This window comes from Ranitomeya imitator, chromosome 1, assembly GCF_032444005.1.
Source record: "Ranitomeya imitator isolate aRanImi1 chromosome 1, aRanImi1.pri, whole genome shotgun sequence".
Lineage (NCBI taxonomy): Eukaryota > Metazoa > Chordata > Amphibia > Anura > Dendrobatidae > Ranitomeya > Ranitomeya imitator.
Window position 1 is genome coordinate 439,259,698 of NC_091282.1, and position 21,037 is coordinate 439,280,734.

Sequence of the window (21,037 nt, forward strand, 5' to 3'; positions counted from 1 at the left end):
ATTGCCCAGCTACGTAGTATATTGCCTAGCCACGTATATAACAGGTTAAAAAATAAAAAATAAACATATACTCACCCTCCGAGGGCCCCTTGTAGTCCTGTCGCCTGTGTGCGGTGCACGCGGCAACTTCCCGTCCCAGGATTGGTATGAGCGCAGGACCTGTGATGACATCGCGGTCACATGACCGTGACGTCATGGAAGGTCCTTCTCGCATAGCATCTTTGGAACCGAAACCTGTCGCTTGCACTGCCGAGGACAGGACGCACGTCGGAGGGTGAGAATAACCTTTTTTTTTTATTATTATTATTATTTTTAACATTAGATCATTTTACTACTGATAGTAAAAAGTTGGTCACACAGGGTTAATAGCTGTGTAACCGGTGTGCGTTACGGAGCACGGTAGCGCTGGCATTAACTTTGTTTAAGGGCTGACTGGATGACTGAAGGGGAGTATGGAGCGGGCACCGACTGCGGGGAGGAAAGAGTGGCCATATTGCCGCCGGACTGTGGCCTTCGCTGATGGTCGTGGCAATGGTCGTGGGCGTTTTGCCACGCCCAATCAGCGACTTGGATTCCATGACAGACAGAACCCGCGACCAATGAATATCCATGACAGAAAGAAGGACAGACAGAAAGACGGAAGTGACCCTTAGACAATTAGTAGATAGAAGGTAATGTGGGGCCCATATTACTATAAGGAGGATGATGTGGGGGCCATTATACTGTTTAGAGAACTATAAATCCTACAAGACCTCACGGAGTAATTGTCCAAACACAATAATAGTAACAAATTTACAAATTTTATTAGGACATAAATTACAAGGCATAATATATATGACAAACAGTTGAAACGACAATGCACATAGAAGGCTCTTGTGTGAAGGACAACAAATGTTGGTTAAGTGACAGGGAGGGAGCAAGAGAAAAAGCTGAACAATTCACACCTCAAAAAGGCAAAATTATTATCATGCTCAAAAGTGCCTAGTGCCTATAAGGTGCAATGTTATGGTATGATTGGAAGAGCCCCAGGTCATAAGAAGTGTGCAACAAGAATAATAGCATATAAAAAATACATGCCAGTTTCAAGAATCTCTGAACCCAGGGAAAACAGTGCCCTAAGAGATGTTCAGTTTACCCACAATACTGCCTGCCAACGTGTGTCCAGTGCACCCCCAACGCGTTTTTCGCGTGGGCTTCCTTGGGGGGCTGTCAAGTTTGGAGAACTATGTGGGCCATTATTCTGTATGGAGGACTTTGTGGGGCCCATTATTCTGTATAGACAGCAATGTGGGGCCCATATTACTATAAGGAGGACGATGTGAGACCCATTATATTGTATGGAAAGCTACAGTTAGGGCCAGAAATATTTGGACAGTGACACAAGTTTTGTTATTTTAGCTGTTTACAAAAACATGTTCAGAAATACAATTATATATATAATATGGGCTGAAAGTGCACACTCCCAGCTGCAATATGATAGTTTCCACATCCAAATCGGAGAAAGGGTTTAGGAATCATAGCTCTGTAATGCATAGCGTCCTCTTTTTCAAGGGACCAAAAGTAATTGGACAATGAACTCTAAGGGCTGCAATTAACTCTGAAGGCGTCTCCCTCGTTAACCTGTAATCAGTGAAGTAGTTAAAAGGTCAGGGGTGGATTCCAGGTGTGTGGTTTTGCATTTGGAAGCTGTTGTTGTGAGCAGACAACATGCGGTCAAAGGAACTCTCAATTGAGGTGAAGCAGAACATCCTGAGGCTGAAAAAAAAGAAAAAATCCATCAGAGAGATAGCAGACATGCTTGGAGTAGCAAAATCAACAGTTGGGTACATTCTGAGAAAAAAGGAATTGACTGGTGAGCTTGGGAACTCAAAAAGGCCTGGGCGTCCACGGATGACAACAGTGGTGGATGATCGCCGCATACTTAATTTGGTGAAGAAGAACCCGTTCACAACATCAACTGAAGTCCAGAACACTCTCAGTGAAGTAGGTGTATCTGTCTCTAAGTCAACAGTAAAGAGAAGACTCCATGACAGTAAATACAAAGGGTTCACATCTAGATGCAAACCATTCATCAATACCAAAAATAGACAGGCCAGAGTTAAATTTGCAGAAAAACACCTCAAGAAGCCAGCTCAGTTCTGGAAAAGTATTCTATGGACAGATGAGACAAAGATCAACCTGTACCAGAATGATGGGAAGAAAAAAGTTTGGAGAAGAAAGGGAACGGCACATGATCCAAGGCACACCACATCCTCTGTAAAACATGGTGGAGGCAACGTGATGGCATGGGCATGCATGGCTTTCAATGGCACTGGGTCACTTGTGTTTATTGATGACATAAGAGCAGACAAGAGTAGCCGGATGAATTCTGAAGTGTACCGGGATATACTTTCAGCCCAGATTCAGCCAAATGCTGCAAAGTTGATTGGACGGCGCTTCATAGTACAGATGGACAATGACCCCAAGCATACAGCCAAAGCTACCCATGAGTTCATGAGTGCCAAAAAGTGGAACATTCTGCAATGGCCAAGTCAATCTCCAGATCTAAACCCAATTGAGCATGCATTTCACTTGCTCAAATCCAGACTTAAGACGGAAAGACCCACAAACAAGCAAGACCTGAAGGCTGCGGCTGTAAAGGCCTGTCAAAGCATTAAGAAGGAGGAAACCCAGCGTTTGGTGATGTCCATGGGTTCCAGACTTAAGGCAGTGATTGCCTCCAAAGGATTTGCAACAAAATATTGAAAATAAAGATATTTTGTTTGGGTTATGTTTATTTGTCCAATTACTTTTGACCTCCTAAAATGTGGAGTGTTTATAAAGAAATGTGTACAATTCCTACATTTTCTATCAGATATTTTTGTTCAACCCTTCAAATTAAACGTTACAATCTGCACTTGAATTCTGTTGTAGAGGTTTCATTTCAAATCCAATGTGGTGGCATGCAGAGCCCAACTCGCGAAAATTGTGTCACTGTCCAAATATTTCTGGCCCTAACTGTATGTAGGGCCATTATACTGTTTGGAGGAGTATGCGGGGCCCATTGTTCCGTATGGAGGACTGTGTGGTTCCCATTATACTGTTTAGTGGTTGGCCCGCGATTTTGTCTATGTTTTTCATTTGGCCCTCTGCATGTTTAAGGGTATGTGCACACGTCAGGATTTCTTGCAGAAACTTTCCTGACAAAAACCGGACATTTCTGCCAGAAATCCGCATGCGTTTTTACCGCGATTTTGACGCGTTTTTTGTGTGTTTTTTCCCAAATGCATAGAATTGCGGGAAAAACGCAGAAAATCCGCAAAAATAATGAACATGCTCATTTTTTTACCGCGATGCGTTTTTTTCGCAGAAAAAAACGCATCCATGTGCACATAACATGCAGAATGCATTCTAAATGATAGAATGCATAATGTATGCGTTTTTAATGAGTTTTTATAGCGTTTTTACCGTGAAAAAAACGTGAAAAAACCTGAACGTGTGCACATAGCCTTAATGTGACATCCTTTGTTTAAACGAAGTAGACATACGAGTTTACCTCTATAAGTATATGTTCTGTACCAAAACCAAAATGTACAGTTACCTGTTTGTAGTCATTTAATTGGTAACATTCAGGGTTTAAAAATGTGTCCTGATAATGTTGTGATCCCACAGGCACATGGTTTGTTACAGTGGGAAACTCTGATAGCAATCATCACATGAGCGGAGCAAATGTTTAGCTTCTGATTGTAAACACTATTCAGTGAAAACAAGCAGAGATCTTGAAAGCCAGGAGAAACTGATTCACCCAATGTTAATTTCCTACCTCTCCATTATGCACGGAATAAGAGCTGTAGTAAACAAATCTAGTTCCTGTGCCGTACGCAGAACATCACTGCTGCACAGAAAGCACTACAAGCTCGCTGCATGGACAAGGAGCAGAAGGAGTCTCTTTTTGTGACCAGCAGCAATATTTCTCACTCATTACACAACAGAAGGCTTTCTAAAGTGATAGGCCACAATTCATCAAACTGTTGTTTACTGAAATCTGGAGTTGCTGAATAGTCTTGTAACTTTTTACCTTTTTCAACCAGTGAAGACAATTTTTTGAAAATTGGGCGACTCTTAGCAGATGGAGGTGAAGTTGAATGTGGCTGACAGTTTCATCATAAATTGTGGCACAAAATCTGTGTAATTTACGGTAGAAATGCACTGCGGTCTCTGATTTCTTTCACTGGCGAACGGCAGCTGAAAGATACACCAAATACGCTTCTTGATAAATTTGGTGCATCTTACTCCAGCCGTAGAGCCATGGATCTGTGTCTGACAAAAGATGGGGCGCACTTGTTACATGCAGTATTCCTCCAGAGAGTCATGTGTTGAATGCTGGAAATTGGTCAAAGAGCAAAGCAAGACGCGAAATGTAGCATATGCCATAATTGATGATAAGCGTAGTGTACAAGACATCTGCATCCATTATCCCTGGATTTTTGTTTGCTGCCCGTACATTGGAATAAGCGGCTCTACTGCAGTACGGAATGAGGGCTGTGTTTGGGATAGGTCAGAGTTGAGGCAGGTTTCTGCAGGGTGCTTTCTCCCTCATATTTAGTCTGCTGAGGGACCCTTTATTCATATTTTTCTTCCAAGAAAGATTCCTTTAAGCAATTGTACTGGTAAAAGAAAGCATACCCTTCCAGGTCCAGTTTAAGTTGTGGTGAGTCAATTGTTTACTTCTGCTTTGCCACAGTGGACGATAATTTATCTTTGCTAAATGGCAAGGTTAGGGTTAATTTAGCTTTTAATTTTAGGACCCCATCATGATTAGCTGTTACTCAGTTGTCTTCTCTAAGGCAGGCACCAGTGGAATAACCTTCAGGGGAGCTATGCTGTCCTTCTATCGGCCGCTGTCTTTGAAAATTGCCTGCAGAGTTAGTGAGCAGGAACAGTTAAGATTTACAAACAATGATGAAGCTTGTCACGCATCTTTCACCATTCATCATTGGGGCCGCCGGAGCCGGGCGGTGAAGTGTTCTTCATAAAAACCAGCTCAGTGTGAAATACACCTCGCTGCAATGTTTACTGCTCTGAAACTCGTCACAGCCCTTTATAGTAAATCCAGATTGCGATGTGACATTACAGTATATCATTGCGGAGCGCGGTGGGGTTTACACTAGGAATGAGTGCAGTTCACACCAGATGAGATGTCCAGATTGAGTTATGTAGGAATTTGGCTGTTAGATGGGGATAACTTATTTTTTTTCCTCTTATGTTTTGTTTTGTGTTTTTTTTCTAGCTAGGAAAGTTAACTTATTTTTCTACATCCTTCTTTTCCTGATGATTTCTCTTGATCTGTTCATTAGACGCTCCCCTCTTCATTTTCTTAACCTTGGATTCGGAGATTGGAAATGTTATTATGATTCACAAGCTCACATTGTGTAGGGCAATATACTTTATATACTGAGGCATATATCAGGTAAACACATACCTTATGGAGGATAACGTATTACAAATCCTGCTTGCTTTCTGTCTCTGTCCAGTGCTGCATGTAATGAAATTGCCATGTCTAGCGATTAAAATCGAGTGTTTCTTGTGTTGTAAAACTGGGATCTTCAGCAGCTGCTCTTTCTACTAGCTAGCCTTACAGCAGCGTACACATGCCGAGCAGAGAGTTTCTACTAGCCTTCCGAGCTTAGTGATTGGTATATCCGCAAAATTTTTGACATTTACTGCATGTAAAAGAAAGCATAATTTACTAGTATACGACTTACACATAAAGAAAAAATGTGTAATTTAACAATCATTTAAAACATCATAAGACTGGGTTTTCATGTGATGTTTGGGGATCATAGTGTGCCACGTGGCCAAAGAAAACATGTGGCAAAATTGTCTATTATGTGCTGCAGTTTAGCAAGTCAAAGTAAATAGTAATAATAATCTTTATTTTTATATAGCGCTAACATATTCCGCAGCGCTTTACAGTTTGCACACATCAAAAAAGTCCCCGATGGGGCTCACCGTCTAAATTCCCTATCAGTATGTCTTTGGAATATGGGAGGAAACTGGAGAACCCGGAGGAAACCCACGCAGACACAAACAAACACCCTGCAGATGTTGTCCTTGGTGGGATTGAACCCAGGAAGGAGAAGATTAGCATGGCCCCTGCACAAGGATGACACACAAATTTGTGAAGCGTTCCATACTTAAACAAAACAAAAAAAAAAGTGAAGCACATAGAAGCAGTTTGATAAACTCTTTTTTGTTCCATCATGACTGTACCTTTGAGGTCAATAAACACCTAGGGGTCACGTCAGCAAAATGTTTTTGCCAAAATTCTGGCATAAAACTGCTCGAAATTTTTAATGTTTTTTTTTTTTTTCCATAGGCCTGGCCAGGTCTTCCAACCTTTTGAAAAGTAGGTAGGATGGGCTAAATGTTTTTAATTTGCTCACAAAACGTCAATTGTAACCAAAGCTCAAGAGACCTTCTTTAAGCTCATTTCCAGATGGTACCGGGTGCCCGTATTACTTCATAAGTGGTTTCCCGCAGTGTCAGATAGATGCTGGAGATGTGGAGTGGAAGAGGGAGCGATGACACACATTTGGTGGAGCTGTCCCCATAATAAGAGGTTTCTGGACTCAGGTAATTCAGACTATTAAAAAAAATGACTAGTCTCTCTGTGCCCGACTCTCCTGAATCTCTTTTGCTCTTTCCGATCCCAACTACGGTAGTTTCACCAGATACAAAAGGTCTTTAATAAGCTACCTTATACGGGCTGCTAAGAATATCATTCCTCGTCACTGGAAAAGTACTTCTCCACCTACTCTGGATGAGTGGTTCTATGATATAGCCCTTCTAAATAGGCTGGAACATTTGATTGCCCATTGACTGTGATAGATACTGTGAGACTTGGAGAGACTGGATTGAATTCCAAGAATCCGATGCCTACTGTCTTACATCAGACTGATGTGACCCACCCTTTTCTCCGGGGCGTTTCTTCTCTGTTGGAATTGTGCTCCGCGTTGGTTTGCGCCTGGCTATGCTATGTATGGTTTCCATTGGATTCCAGTAACTTCATAATTGTATTACTGTTAATCTAAAATGTTCCCTTCCCTCTTTTTTCTAAATATGACTTGATGTTTTATTGGGCGTTATACTTATATTGTATGATATATTGATGCTGATATTATCCTAGCAATTTTGTTGTTGTATTTTTGTGATTGAAAATTATTTAACCTTTCAATAAAAATTGAATTTTGAAAAGTAGGAGGAAGATCAAGAGGAGTAGCGTAAATTGAACTAAAGTACAGATTTTTTGGCGACACAAGGCAGCTGAAAAATGTACCAAACTCATTAAGAGACATACTACTTTTTATTTAGTGCATCTTACTCCAGTATGTTCACATTCTTCAGGAGTGACGTGCAATAGTACAGTCTGTGTATGTTTCATCAAGACTGATGTGCAATAATGGGGCGGCACAGTGGCGCAGTGGTTAGCACCGCAGCGCTGGAGTCCTGGGTTCAAACCCCACCAAGGACAACATCTGCAAAGAGTTTGTATGTTATCTCCGTGTTTGCGTGGGTTTCCTCCGGGCACTCCGGTTTCCTCCCACATTCCAAAGACATACTGATAGGGAATTTAGATTGTGAGCCCCGTTGGGGACAGTGATGATAATGTGTGCAAACTGTGAAGTGCTGCAGAATATGTTAGCGCTATATAAAAATAAAGATTATTATTATAATACTCCAACCTGTGTACGGTTCATCAAGACTGACGTGCAATACTCCTGCCTGTGTACGGTTGATCAAGGCTGACGTGCAATACTCCTGCCTGTGTACGGTTCATCAAGACTGGCGTGCACTACCCCTGCCTGTGTACGGTTCATCAAGACTGACAAGCAATGCTCCAGCGTGTGTATGTTCATCAAGACTGATGTGCAATACTCCAGCCTGTGTACGCTCATCAAGATTGACGTGCAATACTCCAGCCTGTGTACGTTTATCAAGACTGACGTGCAACACTCCAGCCTGTGTACATTCATCAAGACTGACTTGCAATACTCCTGCCAGTGTACAGTTCATGAAGACTGACGTGCAATTCTCCAGCTTGTGTATGTTAATCAAGACTGACGTGCAATACTCCAGCCTGTGTACGTTCATCTAGACTGACGTGCAGTACTCCTGACTGTACAGTTCATCAAGACTGATGTGCAATGCTCCAGCGTGTGTACAGTTCATCAAGACTGACGTGCAATATTCTAGCCTGTGTACGTTCATCAAGACTGACGTACTTGCAATACTCCTGCCTGTGTACGGTTCATCAAGACTGACGTGCAATACTCCAGCCTGTGAGGAGAGCCGTGACTACTTTAACTTTTATCAGTGTCTAACGTAACTACTGAGATAGTTAAAAGGGTCTGCTGTGTGTACCCAGAAACATTTGGAGTGGGGATGCTGTTACTCATGGGGAAACAGTGACAAATGAAAAAGCTGGAATTGTGTGGAAAATACCTCTTACACATCTTACATTTTTATCCACAAATAGATGCACATGTGGCATCGCTTCTCCTCACTACTTTTACTGGCTACCAAATCGTATGTTGGTTAATATTCCTAAAAAATATGTAGTTAAAATGCAAATAGCTCCAGTTGCTGATTGAGGCCCTTTGGGGTCTGACTATCCAGAGTGAATATCCATTGCATTTCCGCCCTGGACATACTTCGGATAAAGTCGCCTCCTCTTGGGCTCTGACGGACCATTTGGATGCCCATAAAAAACAGCCCCTTTTCCCATTTTGTCGATTTACTATGCTTATCCAAAAAATGACGTGACAAAGGGTGTCCGATATGACCCTTTTGAATATTTTTCAAATGTTCCTTTATCCGTGTCATAAGGCTCCGCTTAGTGTGCCCCACGTAGAGTTTGTTACACGGGCAATAGATCAAGTATATGACCCCTGTTGAAAATCAAGTAATTTTTTCTTTAATGTTTAATTCCCTAGTTCCACTCTAGTCTTTAAATGTGAACTGTCGTTCTTTCCTAAAGTTGGTGTTTATGCAGCAGTAGCATCTTCCGCATGGCACAAACCCTACATTGGATTGAGAAGATGTTTTATAAGGCCTCGCCCTATCACCAATAGCCAGCTTAGCGGTGGGGGCTATAAGATGGCCCAAAGATTGGGCCTTTCTATATATAAATTTCGGTGTCGTTAGGTGTTTCCCCAACCTCTTATCCCCTCGTAGGACCGCCCAATGTTTCTCAGTGATTCTTCTGAACTGTTTATGCCCTGCATGGAACTGGGTTATAAATGGCAGCTGGCATACAGTTAGGGCCAGAAATATTTGGACAGTGACACAATTTTCGCGAGTTGGGCTCTGCATGCCACCACATTGGATTTGAAATGAAACCTCTACAACAGAATTCAAGTGCAGATTGTAACGTTTAATTTGAAGGGTTGAACAAAAATATCTGATAGAAAATGTAGGAATTGTACACATTTCTTTACAAACACTCCACATTTTAGGAGGTCAAAAGTAATTGGACAAATAAACATAACCCAAACAAAATATTTTTATTTTCAATATTTTGTTGCAAATCCTTTGGAGGCAATCACTGCCTTAAGTTTGGAACCCATGGACATCACCAAACGCTGGGTTTCCTCCTTCTTAATGCTTTGCCAGGCCTTTACAGCCGCAGCCTTCAGGTCTTGCTTGTTTGTGGGTCTTTCCGTCTTAAGTCTGGATTTGAGCAAGTGAAATGCATGCTCAATTGGGTTTAGATCTGGAGATTGACTTGGCCATTGCAGAATGTTCCACTTTTTGGCACTCATGAACTCCTGGGTAGCTTTGGTTGTATGCTTGGGGTCATTGTCCATCTGTACTATGAAGCGCCGTCCAATCAACTTTGCAGCATTTGGCTGAATCTGTTCTGAAAGTATATCCCGGTACACTTCAGAATTCATCCGGCTACTCTTGTCTGCTCTTATGTCATCAATAAACACAAGTGACCCAGTGCCATTGAAAGCCATGCATGCCCATGCCATCACGTTGCCTCCACCATGTTTTACAGAGGATGTGGTGTGCCTTGGATCATGTGCCGTTCCCTTTCTTCTCCAAACTTTTTTCTTCCCATCATTCTGGTACAGGTTGATCTTTGTCTCATCTGTCCATAGAATACTTTTCCAGAACTGAGCTGGCTTCTTGAGGTGTTTTTCTGCAAATTTAACTCTGGCCTGTCTATTTTTGGTATTGATGAATGGTTTGAATCTAGATGTGAACCCTTTGTATTTACTGTCATGGAGTCTTCTCTTTACTGTTGACTTAGAGACAGATACACCTACTTCACTGAGAGTGTTCTGGACTTCAGTTGATGTTGTGAACGGGTTCTTCTTCCCCCAATTAAGTATGCGGCGATCATCCACCACTGTTGTCATCCGTGGACGCCCAGGCCTTTTTGAGTTCCCAAGCTCACCAGTCAATTCCTTTTTTCTCAGAATGTACCCAACTGTTGATTTTGCTACTCCAAGCATGTCTGCTATCTCTCTGATGGATTTTTTCTTTTTTTTTAGCCTCAGGATGTTCTGCTTCACCTCAATTGAGAGTTCCTTTGACCGCATGTTGTCTGCTCACAGCAACAGCTTCCAAATGCAAAACCACACACCTGGAATCCACCCCTGACCTTTTAACTACTTCATTGATTACAGGTTAACGAGGGAGACGCCTTCAGAGTTAATTGCAGCCCTTAGAGTCCATTGTCCAATTACTTTTGGTCCCTTGAAAAAGAGGACGCTATGCATTACAGAGCTATGATTCCTAAACCCTTTCTCCGATTTGGATGTGGAAACTATCATATTGGAGCTGGGAGCGTGCACTTTCAGCCCATATTATATATATAATTGTATTTCTGAACATGTTTTTGTAAACAGCTAAAATAACAAAACTTGTGTCACTGTCCAAATATTTCTGGCCCTAACTGTATTTGGTCCTTGATATCTACAGGATCCAAAATGGCCGGTTTGGCGGGGTATACCAGTTCGTTCCTGGGTATGGCTTCCATGTCAAGTTTCACCTGTTCCAATAAGGGTTCTGGATAACCAGAAATTGTTATAATCTAGAAATTGCTGGGTTAGAAATTTTGATTCTCTGAGGTAATCATCGTTTTTCGTGCAGTTACGTTTTATACGCATGAACTGGCTCGTAGGTATATTCGTGAGCCATATAGGGAGGTGGCAGCTAGTTATGTGGATGAAGCTATTTGCATCCACTTCCTTATGATGACATCAGATGATTGTCCTCCACATAGATGTTGAGATCCAGAAAATTAACACTTATGTTGCTCGGTGTTGGAATAAATTCAAGACCATATTCATTGGCATTTAGGCTGGATAAAAACAGTTCAAGGTCATTTTGTGTGCCCTCCCAAATGAATAAAACGTCGTCAATAAACCGACGCCACAAAACCAGACCTTCATGGAGCTTTTCGGCTGGACGTAGTCATGACTCCTACCATTTGGCTGTATATATATTGGCATAGCTAGGGGCAACCCTAGTCCCCATAGCCGTGTCCCATGTCTGCAGAAAATATTAGTCCTCATATAAAAAATAATTGTGCTGTAAAATGAACCGTATACACTCCTGAATGAATTAGACCTGGCTTGGCTTATAGATACCCAACAATTCAAGATAATGGCCTGCTGCTTGGCAACCCTTGTCCTGATCAGTTACCATGTACAAGGACTTGATGTCTAATGTCCTTAAAATATAATTGGGTTTCCAACTGACCATCTCCAAAATTTGCAATACATGCCCTGTATCTTTGAGATATGCTGGTATTAGGGACAGGCATTTCTGCAAGTGGGTGCCCACATACTTTGATAAATTTGCCGTGAGGCTATTATTGCTGGAAATGATTGGTCTCCCAGGGGGACATGTTGGGTTCTTGTGTAATTTCGGAATGTGGTAAAAAACCGCTAGACTAGGGGTGCGGTTCATCACAAAATCAAACTAGTTTTTATTTAAAATGCCTATAGATTTTCCTTTTGAACATAAGATGTTTAATTTTTTTATTAAATAAGTGGTTGGATCATTTCTTAATCTTTTGTATGTGATTTCGTCACTGAGGAGTCTGATAGACTCCTCCCGATACATTGATCGTTTCAGTACTACTATCCCACCTCCCTTGTCTGCTGATCGAACTATAATCTCATTATTCTCCTTTAACTCTTTTATGGCTTTTTTTCTCTTGTTGCGTCAAGTTGTAAGATACAAATTTTGGTTTCCTACAGCCCTTTTTCCTAATGCCTGCCGTGACCAATGTGTCAAAAGTGCGGAAGGCGTTGGAGAATTCTTGTATAGGAGTGAATTTCGAGGGGTTGGATAGTGTTGTATGAATAAACTGATTTGTCATCTGGTACCAATTTCTACTAATGGGATTTTCTTTCTTTAAAAAGTATTTCTTCAAGGCTAAATTATGCAAAGATTTTTTCATACAAATATATAAATTGAATGGGTTTATTGTAGATGTGGGTGCAAATTTAAGCCCCTTTTGTAGTAGAGAAACTTCACTACTTCATAATTGGTATTCACTTAAATTATATATTTTTAGTATATTGTTGTTCACAGGGCCTTTTATTTTATTTTTGGAACGTCCCCCCCACCTCTCTTGGTTTTGTTGACCTGACCTGAAAAAAATCCCGATTGACGGGGGGGACGAACCGAGGGTACTCTAGGTCCCCTCACACTTTTCCCCTATGGTTTATCAAGTGCTGAGGTTTTTGATGTTACAATTTTGGTGTTGCTTACCAATGGGCGGGAATTAATAATAGAGAGGTCCTTATTATGGTACCCTCCTCTAAGGATATGATTGCCCTTCTCAATGCTTATGCTAGGCCCAGGTTGTTCCCCCCCCCCCCCCCCCCAGAGATCTCCCTGGTTGGAGGGTTCTCCTGCCTCGTTCCTTTCCTCATGCAATGAAAGGGGTGAAAATCTATTAGACGTATCCACCCGAAATTTCGAATGCCCTCTAGGCCCTTGTTTGAGGACTAGACCTGTCAAATGCCGGAGTGTCTGGAAATAGAGTATTCTCTTGTGAATTATTATGGTTTATTAGATTGGGGGAGTTTAGGTTTAGAGGGGTATGCTCTCGGCGAACCGAGACCGGTGTGTATTGTGTTGAGTTTGTGTTTGCATAAACAGAGAACTCAACTGAGTTGTCGAGTGGTGATGGTGTCACATTATATTCATTAAGCACTACGAGCTCATTTAGTGTGTGTTGCGGGCTTATGCTGGGAATGTTAATGGTATCTAAATTACTTGGACCATTCATGTAAAGATGGTCTGGTATTTTTATCTCTTTTGAATTTTTTGATTTTCCTTGAAATTATATCTTTCTCCTTTTCTTTAAGCTTGTACAAAATATTATCTGCTAGTTCCCTAAACTCACTCGTATTAGCACACATTTTCAGTTGATCAAATATTCCAATAATAGATTTGCTTGTTTCCTTTAAATTGGAGGATCTCTTGTTGATAATAAATTAAACCGCTTTCAGAGAAAAGTCTCTAAACATGTGATCCCATTCTTCCTGAGTGTTAGATTCCCCAAAATTGCCTGCAAGTGTTTTATAAATGATCAGGCCTTTGGGAGTTTTTTGTGCTTGATGAAAAATCACTGACATGAGAATGAGCCCCTCACAGTTTCCCGGATGAAAGTCGAACAATTTTTCATGCGTTCATCTGACCCCAGCCTCGGGGTTAGTAGGAACTTGTGTGACATGTTACATAGCTTTTCTTATCTTTGTAGAAATATCTATTTGCCAAGCGATCACTAATGGGTTAAATGCACGTGTTGTGTATGAGTTATGGGTTTGTCACTTGTACTTTGCAGATTTTACCACAGTATCATACAATGTTCATGTTGCCATACATTCATGCAGTGCAGTTTTCGGGGGGGGGGGGGTATAATCCCCGGAGGTCCTTGCTTCTGATGTTCTACGTGACGTGAACAGGCGTCTTCTAGTCACTTACAGTCAATGGAAGAAACGGTGGAAAGAAAAATGACAAGTGAATGAAGTTATGGAAAACATATTATTGTTACACATATATGCATACTTTTTAAGCGTTAAAGGGGTTGTCCAGGGAATAAGGAAAGGAAAAGGAAGGAATAAATAATGCTCCTCAGCAGCACTACCTAAGAGCTGTAGGTGACTGTAGGCTAGGTTTGGTTTTAAAAACAACCATGGTGGGGAATGGAAAATGCTTTAATAGGAACCCGTCACCAGGAAAATGCCGTCCAGTCTGCAGGCACCATGTTAGGGCAGGTGGAGGTGAGTACATAGATATATAGTTTGGGGAGAAAAGATTCAGTATAATCTGTGTTTCCACCGTTCAATACTCTACTCTGTCTGGGATTTTTGGTCTAGTGGGCGATTATATTACTGATTGACAGTTATCTGTAAATGCTCACATGTAGATGGGACAGACTCCTGGACCGAAAATCCCAAAATATCACAAAACCAAATATCAATTTGCTCAGCTCCTCCTGCTCTATAATATGGTGCCCACAGACTAAATTTTCTTGGTGACAGATTCCCTTAAATGGCGTATTATAATGTCGATCAGCACTTGTTTTACAATTTTTATGTAGGGCCCCAAAAGAGAACCTTACCAGCTCTCCCGATATATTTTTTAAGTAAATACTTGTAGTTCCCATAAACAATAATTCTATCATGTTTTTGTAGTTCCCTGCATTGTTTTCGTCTTGTATTCCTCCTTAAAGTTGACAATTATGTGACATTACTTCCCATGTCAAAGATGTGTGGTTGGTTTGGTTGGTATCACAGTTGGTTTGATACGGTTAGCACTGATTGAACACTAGGGACACACCCTCAACTAGTAACTCCCAGTTGTTAATTTATTGATGCTTTTCTAGGAGGAATTACAGAAGAACTGACATAGAGTTCTAAAGGGAACCTGTCACCCACAAAATCGAAGGTGAGCTAAGCCCACCGGCATCAGGGGCTTATCTACAGCATTCTGGAATTCTGTAGATAAGCCCCCGATATATCCTGAAAGATGAGAAAAAGAGGTTAGATTATACTTACCCTGGGCGGTCCAGTCCAATGGACGTCGCGGTCCGGTCCAGCGCCTCCCATCTTCTTACGATGACATCCTATTAAAGTACTGCAGTGCGCAGGCGCCGGGAAAGGTCAGAGAGGCCCGGCACCTGTGCACTGCAGTACTTTGCTCTGCCCTCAACAGGGCAGACAAAGTACGCCTGCGCCGGAGCCGCAGCGTGAAGACAAGAGAGGACGTCATCGTAAGAAGATGGGAGGCCCCGGACCACGACGCCCATCGGATCGGACCACCCACCCAGGTGAGTATAATCTAACCTCTTTTTCTCATCTTTCAGGTTACATCGGGAGCTTATCTACAGCATTACAGAATGCTGTAGATAAGCCCCTGATGCCGGTGGGCTTAGCTCACCTTTAATTTTGGGGGTGACAGGTTCCCTTTACGAACATTTGTTCCAGGAGTGTTATCTTATGGGACGTACCGAGCAGGCATGTTAGAGCACACATGTCTGGAGAACTGAGAGGCCCTCTTTTACACCGACTCGGATAGATTTATCAGTAGGGTTGCAGGCAGGGCTATGTAGTCGGAGTCGGAGCCCATTTTGGTGGAGTCGGTGTCAGGGAAATGTCAGAGGTTTGGCTAAGGCTAGTTTCACATTTGCATTAGAATCCGCAGCATTTAATCCGCAACCGCAAATGAAGGAAAAACCGCTTTGAAATGCGTACAAACGCAGCGTTTTTTTAGACGCATACGTTAACGCATGCATTTAAAGAGCGCTACATTTTCACGCTTTTCCATGCGTTTTGCATGCGTTTGCGTTTTTTTTACGCATGATGAAAAATTTAGCAGAAACAAAATCTAGATAAACAGACACCGCCAATGGGACTACAGTGGGCGTGTATTATGGGATATCTATATATAGATCCTAGGACTGCTGAAATCTTCAGTTTGTTACTGTATCCTGTGTCATGATGGATCTTCGCATAGAGAGCTTTTATTTCAACCTGGATTTAAGCATCAAGCTGTTTCTTGCCTGTGCGTTTGCTTGGGAGCAACAAAGAAATAGAGAACGACAAAGAAGGACACGGCGTAGGCGTTTTTGGAGACACCCCTTTATTGAACTCCAGGAGAGCCGTGGAGCCTACCACATGCTATATGGCGAGCTTAATGCCAACCCGGACAAATTCACGGAATATACCAGGATGTCTCAAGACTCTTTCTGGGAATTGCTTGGTCGTGTCCAAGGAGCCATCCAGAGACAGGACACCCAGCTCCGTAGAGCGATTCCAGCAGAGGAACGTCTCCTGGTTACATTAACGTACGTAATAATTCTAAACATATGCCAGTCATAATTATTATTGGTCTGCCATGTATTATTTGTATTTTCCTTTAGGTCTTTAGCTAAACACCACCATAAATGGGATTGTAAATTTATTTTTTTATTCTTATTTCAGATTTCTGGCAACCGGAGAGAGCTTATCATCCCTCCACTTTCAGTACCGGCTTGGAATTTCCACCCTGTCTGGAATAGTTGCGGACACCTGCCGGGCTTTGTGGAATGTTCTCCAGGATGAGTTTATACCCCTACCTGTTATGATAAGGTAATTCAGTACCACAATGGACATAGAGGTCAGAGCACATACAGTGACCTGACAATAACCCAAAAACATTGAACGAGCTCTGAGACGTGGGAACTCTCCTGACCGCAATCCCTAATCCTCTCAATCCACACTAGAGGCAGCCGTGGATTGCGCCTAACGCTCCCTATGCAACTCGGCACAGCCTGAGAAACTAGCTAGCCTGAAGATAGAAAATAAGCCTACCTTGCCTCAGAGACTTTCTGAACAGAGCGAGGATAGAAAAGGTAACTTTGCGGTCAACACAAAACCCTACAAAAACCACGCAAAGGGGGCAAAAAGACCCTCCGTACCGAACTAACAGCACGGAGGTACACCCTCTGCGTCCCAGAGCTTCCAGCAAGCAGGAAAAAACAAATAGACAAGCTGGACAGAAAAAAACAGCAAACAAAATAGCAAAGTGGAACTTAGCTATGCAGAGCAGCAGGCCGCAGGAACTATCCAGGAGGAAACAGGTCCAATACTAGAACATTGACTGGAGGCCAGGATCAAAGCACTAGGTGGAGTTAAATAGAGCAGCACCTAACGACTTCACCACATCACCTGAGGAAGGAAACTCAGAAGCCGCAGTACCACTTTCCTCCACCAACGGAAGCTCACAGAGAGAATCAGCAGAAGTACCACTTGTGACCACAGGAGGGAGCTCTGCCACAGAATTCACAACAGTACCCCCTCCTCAAGGAGGGGTCACCGAACCCTCACCAGAGCCCCCAGGACGACCAGGATGAGCCATATGAAAGGTACGAACAAGATCGGGAGCATGGACATCAGAGGCAAAGACCCAGGAATTATCTTCCTGAGCATAACCCTTCCACTTAACCAGATACTGGAGTTTCCGTCTTGAAACACGAGAATCCAAAATCTTCTCCACAATATACTCCAACTCCCCCTCCACCAAAACCGGGGCAGGAGGATCAACAGATGGAACCATAGGTGCCACGTATCTCCGCAACAATGACCTATGGAATACGTTATGTATGGAAAAAGAATCTGGAAGGGTCAGACGAAAAGACACAGGATTAAGAACCTCAGAAATCCTATACGGACCAATGAAACGAGGTTTAAACTTAGGAGAGGAAACCTTCATAGGAATATGACGAGAAGACAACCAAACCAAATCCCCAACACGAAGTCGGGGACCCACACAGCGTCTGCGATTAGCGAAACGTTGAGCCTTCTCCTGGGACAAGGTCAAATTGTCCACTACATGAGTCCAAATCTGCTGCAACCTGTCCACCACAGTATCCACACCAGGACAGTCCGAAGACTCAACCTGCCCTGAAGAGAAACGAGGATGGAACCCAGAGTTGCAGAAAAACGGCGAAACCAAGGTAGCCGAGCTGGCCCGATTATTAAGGGCGAACTCAGCCAAAGGCAAAAAGGACACCCAGTCATCCTGATCAGCAGAAACAAAGCATCTCAGATATGTTTCCAAGGTCTGATTGGTTCGTTCGGTCTGGCCATTAGTCTGAGGATGGAAAGCCGAGGAAAAAGACAAGTCAATGCCCATCCTACCACAAAAGGCTCGCCAAAACCTCGAAACAAACTGGGAACCTCTGTCAGAAACGATATTCTCTGGAATGCCATGTAAACGAACCACATGCTGGAAGAACAATGGCACCAAATCAGAGGAGGAAGGTAATTTAGACAAGGGTACCAAATGGACCATCTTAGAGAAGCGATCACAAACCACCCAAATGACTGACATCTTTTGAGAGACGGGAAGATCTAAAATAAAATCCATAGATATATGTGTCCAAGGCCTCTTCGGGACCGGCAAGGGCAAAAGCAACCCACTGGCACGAGAACAGCAGGGCTTAGCCCGAGCACAAATCCCACAGGACTGCACAAAAGAACGCACATCCCGCGACAGAGATGGCCACCAAAAGGATCTAGCCACTAACTCTCTGGTACCAAAGATTCCAGGATGACCAGCCAACACCGAACAATGAACCTCAGAGATAACTTTATTCGTCCACCTATCAGGGACAAACAGTTTCTCCGCTGGGCAACGATCAGGTTTATTAGCCTGAAATTTTTGCAGCACCCGCCGCAAATCAGGGGAGATGGCAGACACAATTACTCCCTCTTTGAAGATACCCGCCGGCTCAGATAAACCCGGAGAGTCGGGCACAAAACTCCTAGACAGAGCATCCGCCTTCACATTTTTAGAGCCCGGAAGGTACGAAATCACAAAGTCAAAACAGGCAAAAAACAGCGACCAACGAGCCTGTCTAGGATTCAACCACTTGGCAGACTCGAGATAAGTCAAGTTCTTATGATCAGTCAAGACCACCACGCGATGCTTAGCTCCTTCAAGCCAATGACGTCACTCCTCGAATGCCCACTTCATGGCCAGCAACTCTCGATTGCCCACATCATAATTTCGCTCAGCAGGCGAAAACTTCCTGGAAAAGAAGGCGCATGGTTTCATCACCGAGCAATCAGAACTTCTCTGCGACAAAACAGCCCCTGCTCCAATCTCAGAAGCATCAACCTCGACCTGGAATGGAAGCGAAACATCTGGTTGACACAACACAGGGGCAGAAGAAAAACGACGCTTCAACTCTTGAAAAGCTTCCACAGCAGCAGAAGACCAATTGACCACATCAGCACCCTTCTTGGTCAAATCGGTCAATGGTTTAGCAATACTAGAAAAATTGCAGATGAAGCGACGATAAAAATTAGCAAAGCCCAGGAACTTTTGCAGACTTTTCAGAGATGTCGGCTGAGTCCAATCATGGATGGCTTGGACCTTAACAGGGTCCATCTCGATAGTAGAAGGGGAAAAGATGAACCCCAAAAATGAAACCTTCTGAACACCAAAGAGACACTTTGATCCCTTCACAAACAAAGAATTAGCACGCAGGACCTGAAACACCGTTCTGACCTGCTTCACATGAGACTCCCAATCATCCGAGAAGATCAAAATGTCATCCAAGTACACAATCAGGAATTTATCCAGGTACTCTCGGAAGATGTCATGCATAAAGGACTGAAACACTGATGGAGCATTGGCAAGTCCGAATGGCATTACTAGATACTCAAAATGGCCCTCGGGCGTATTAAATGCAGTTTTCCATTCATCGCCTCGCTTAATACGCAGAAGATTATACGCACCACGAAGATCTATCTTGGTGAACCAACTAGCCCCCTTAATCCGAGCAAACAAATCAGATAACAACGGCAAGGGGTACTGAAATTTAACCGTGATCTTATTTAGAAGGCGGTAATCTATACAAGGTCTCAGCGAACCATCCTTCTTGGCTACAAAAAAGAACCCTGCTCCTAATGGCGACGATGACGGGCGAATATGCCCCTTCTCCAAGGACTCCTTCACATAACTCCGCATAGCGGCGTGCTCAGGCACAGATAAATTAAACAGTCGACCTTTTGGAAATTTACTACCAGGAATCAAATCGATAGCACAATCACAATCCCTATGCGGAGGTAGGGTATCGGACTTGGGTCCATCAAATACATCCCGGTAATCAGACAAGAACTCTGGAACCTCAGAAGGGGTGGATGATGAAATAGTCAGAAATGGGACATCACCATGTACCCCCTGACAACCCCAGCTGGACACAGACATGGATTTCCAATCTAATACTGGATTATGGACATGTAGCCATGGCAACCCCAACACGACCACATCATGCAGATTATGCAACACCAGAAAGCGAATAACCTCCTGATGTGCAGGAGCCATGCACATGGTCAGCTGGGTCCAGTACTGAGGCTTATTCTTAGCCAAAGGCGTAGCATCAATTCCTCTCAATGGAATAGGACACTGCAAGGGCTCCAAGAAAAACCCACAACGCCTAGCATACTCCAAGTCCATCAAATTCAGGGCAGCGCCTGAATCCACAAATGCCATGACAGAATACGATGACAAAGAGCAGATCAAGGTAACGGACAGAAGAAATTTTGACTGTACAGTACCAATGGTGGCAGACCTAGCGAACCGCTTAGTACGCTTAGGACATTCATTCAGACGTCTGTGTTCTTGCCGTTCAACTCTGGTCAAAGTCCTATCGCACTGCATAGGCTCAGGTTTAAGCTCAGGTAATACCGCCAAATGGTGCACAGATTTACGCTCACGCAAGCGTCGACCGATCTGAATGGCCAAAGACATAGACTCATTCAGACCAGCAGGCATAGGAAATCCCACCATGACATCCTTAAGGGCTTCAGAGAGACCCTTTCTAAAAATAGCTGCGAGCGCACCTTCATTCCATTGAGTGAGTACAGACCACTTTCTAAATTTCTGACAATAATAATAATAATAATCTTTATTTTTATATAGCGCTAACATATTCCGCAGCGCTTTACAGTTTTGCACACATTATCATCACTGT

At 43.0% G+C, this 21,037-nt stretch overlaps 1 protein-coding gene and 1 non-coding gene across 2 annotated transcripts in view; both read left to right on the top strand.

Annotated features, from left to right (window-relative positions):
* Positions 1-21,037, top strand: part of DMRT1 (doublesex and mab-3 related transcription factor 1) — a 354,547-nt gene that overhangs the window by 205,406 nt on the left and 128,104 nt on the right. The window lies entirely within an intron of this gene.
* On the top strand, positions 6,074-6,180 carry LOC138660482 (U6 spliceosomal RNA). Its single transcript, XR_011317876.1, has one exon. It is a non-coding gene; the product is annotated as a U6 spliceosomal RNA (small nuclear RNA).